Genomic DNA, 3,746 nt, shown 5'->3' with positions numbered 1-3,746 from the left:
TTTTTTTTTTAATGTATGTTACCGCATAGCGAACCACGTGAACCCATTTCTTTTTTTTTTAAGGAAAGGTGGTGTCTCAGAGGTATTCCCATACTAATTTGGTTTAAATCCGATCATTGGACTATGAAGAAATTAACAGTAATATCAAATTTTTATATGAGTATCTAAGCCAGTTTTTTTTTGCTTAAAAATTACTTTTTTTATTACATTTTATTTTATTTCACTTTAATATGAGAAATACTCTTAGCACCCTAATGTGTATTCGCTTTGAAAGCCAACTTCAAGTTCATTCATCTTTGCCAAATTGTGCACCATCCTGGGCATGCCTGCTTAAATACGTACATACATACATAGACGTATGTACATATGTATGTAACTTCGCATGGGAAAGGGAAAGGTAGAAATAAATTGTATTAATAGTTTTAGTTTCCTTTCGCTTGAGTTATATCTACATATGTTCATTAAATTTTCATTGAGTGATTCCCTGACTTGCGCTGTTACGTTTTCCGACTGCCGTTTTGACTCGACTCACAAAAAAGAGATTCTAATATTTAGGAGAAAGTCTACCAGCAGATAGGCGTGCAATTTTCGAGCGCCTTGCCCTCAACTCAAACCAGCTTGAGGCTGCTGTTGTTTACATTTCTCTCGTTGGCTGCTGCTAAACTTTGACAATTATATATGTATGTACATACATTTTCACCCTGCTACCATTCGCTCGGCAGCCTTAACAACACACTGCCCCCACACTACATTCCACCAGTCCAGTCGGCTGAGGCACACTAACCCACTGTGGTGAGCTGGCAGAAAAGCTGTTGCTCTGTTGTTGCTGGCGTCTGCTTTTATCACTGCCAACGTTGGCTACGCTGCTTGCCATTACTGCACAGGCACACACACACACCGAACTAAAGCAGATACATATGTATGTTTGTATGTACGTTCCTATCGCCTGTCAAACGATACACAATCGGCAGGCAGATACACAGGATTCGTTGCTGGTGCTGGTGCTTTCTGCTTTTGCAAAGCCTGTCTAGGAAAAGTAACGGGAAAGCGCTCAGCAGTGTAGTTGGAATAAGTTTCTGAGTGAGCTTGAGTGAGTCGATGTATCGTTTTTTTTTTCTCTTGTACTTTTCGTGACTTTGCCAAACTTTCTATGCGTTCGCTGGTGTGTGTGCGCGCGCTTGTGTGTGGGTGAACTCACTACTTTATGCTACTCAACTCTGGTTTGTACATTTGTAGGTATGCTTTGCTGCTAGCGTTGCTCAATTTCGGTCCATGTACGCCTGGAAAGCGATGCTGAGCGCATTAAGTCGTTAGGGTACAACGAGTAAGGACGCATTTTGTGTAATGCAACGGTTGACTACGTCGGTTTCTGCTGTAGCACTGTAGCTTGTTGTTGTTATTGTTGTATGTAGTTGTGAAAAAGAAATTAAGAAAGTACTACGTACGCACACACACACACACACGAACACACAAACGCGCGCAAGCATACGCGAAGTGAAAAAGCGAATAAGAAGAAGAAGAAGTTTGCTAAAGTTTGAAATCTGCGTTGCATGCAGTGCACAGTCAGCGAGCAGAACGCAACAGTGAAAGTTGTATAGTTGAAAAAGTATCAAACGAAATCTTAAAAGCGATTTAAATAGCTTGCGAGTCATTGAAGAGTAGCGAAGTATTTTTCCAACATAAAAGTTGAAAAATCTCACTAAAAGTGAATAAAATTTAATTGAAAAAAATCGGGAATTTCAAAAAATTTTAAAATATGTCACAAAAATTATGCCATTCGGCTACTAATGTGTTGAAAAATCCACACAAAAATCACTAAAACAGCATTTTTATTTCAATTTTCATTGCATACTTCAAGGAGCGCGTGCTCGAGTGCCACCGTTTAAAATATCAAATTTAATACTTCAGCAGCGCGAAATATCGCAAATCAACTGAGCGACGCATAAATTTAACTAATAAGTGAAAAAGTCTCGAAGAATCTATTGAGGAATCCAAGAAAGTCAGCTGCAAATTGAAAATCGAAAAATTCTGTGCAATTTGTTGGAAAGTGAAAAGTAGCAAAAAGTTGCAAGCAAGCAAAGCAAAAAAAAAAACTACGAGTGTATAGAGTGAGAACGACGACAACCTGCTGCGAAAATTTATACGATTCCCATAATATTCCTGCGAATCCCACAATATTTCTGCTGATTTCGACAATTTCTCTGTGAGCCAGACAGTCTGGTCGCTGTCCGCCTTCGCGTGATTGTATGCATATATGTGCGTAGGGCCGTAAACCTATAGATATAAATATTTCCAAGTGTTGCTTGACAGATAGATAACAGCCACTCAAGTATCTAGTCAAGTGTAGAAACTCTGTGCGAAAGGCGGTGAAAAGCAGCAGCAAAAGTAGTTAGGCTGCAAACAGCGTGTAGCTGAAGTGTTCAACATCTTGTGGAGCAAATCGCGTGGCATCAAGTGTAAGCACCGTTAGTTAGTGGCCTCGTATAGCTCATGGACTATGTGATTATTGAGTATAAATTTGGAAAATCCTCAACGAATAGCAGAAAATTGAAAAGGAATTGATTTGAAAGAGATTTTACTTTAAACAATATACGTAAGTGAGAAGTGTTGTCAAAAACTTGAGAAAAAATTACAAATTAACTCCTTCAAACTTCAAAAAGTTTAAAATTGAAAAAATTCAAACTATGCATAACTGAAAACTGGCAAAACTAAAAAAAATACATTTCGAAAAATTCGTGCTACGAAAAAGTGCATGCTCGAAAAAATTAAAATTTCATACTATAAAAAATTTAAGATTTGAAAACCTCAATAATAATAATAATAATAGATTGGCGCTTACACATATGTTAGTGTTTGGCTGAAAACCTCAAACTGCGAGAAATTTAAAGTTCGACAATTTTAAGGTACGATAAATTCTTTATACTTCGAAAAATTGAAAATTTAAAAAACTAAAATTCGCAAAATTTAAAATACCAATAACTGCAAGTTTAGAAATTCTAAAAAATTTCAACATAGAAAAGTTAGAACGTTCTAAAAATTTCTAAATTTAAACAATCCAAACTGCGAAAAGTTTTAAATCTTGAGGAATGCAAACTTCGATTAAATTAATAGTTCGAAATATGCAAGCAACGCAAAATTAAAAACTCAAAAAATTCAGACTTCGAAAGTTAAAAAAAAAAAAAATTACTTAATGAAAATTTAAAAATCCGTGAGATTCGATAAATTCTAAAAACTTACGAATCGAATAAAAAAATTAAAACGTGCGAGTTACTTGCAATCGACATACATACATATATTAAAACTTTTTGCAAAAAAAAATCTTGTTTTAAATTGTGTATTACACCCACAAACAAAGAATAGGCAACTCTGAATTACAAAGTAACTCAACAGCCGTGGTGGCAGCTGCAGCATTTCTATGCAAATTATCTGATAGCAGTTCAACGCTTCTACAATAGCAAAGAGAAAGGTGTGCAAAGCAAGTAATTTTTCAGCAATTTTTTTCATACAAATTTTGTGCATGCATTCTGTTTTGCTTATCCACATACATTAGGGGTATTCACGATCTGGTGCATACTGTCTAGCATGGTGCATAGATAGCATAAATAGCATGAATGTTGCTGTTTCATGAGTTAAAAGAACAACAAAATTAGCCAATCATGCTATTTATGCTACCTATGCACCATGCTAGACAGTATGCACCGGATCGGGAATACCCCTATTGTTAATCATTCTTACATGCACTTGTA

This window comes from Rhagoletis pomonella, unplaced genomic scaffold (assembly GCF_013731165.1).
Source record: "Rhagoletis pomonella isolate Grant_MI unplaced genomic scaffold, Rhpom_1.0 Rhpom_scaffold_00003, whole genome shotgun sequence".
Taxonomy (NCBI): Eukaryota; Metazoa; Arthropoda; class Insecta; order Diptera; family Tephritidae; genus Rhagoletis; species Rhagoletis pomonella.
This window is presented reverse-complemented; position numbering follows the sequence as displayed.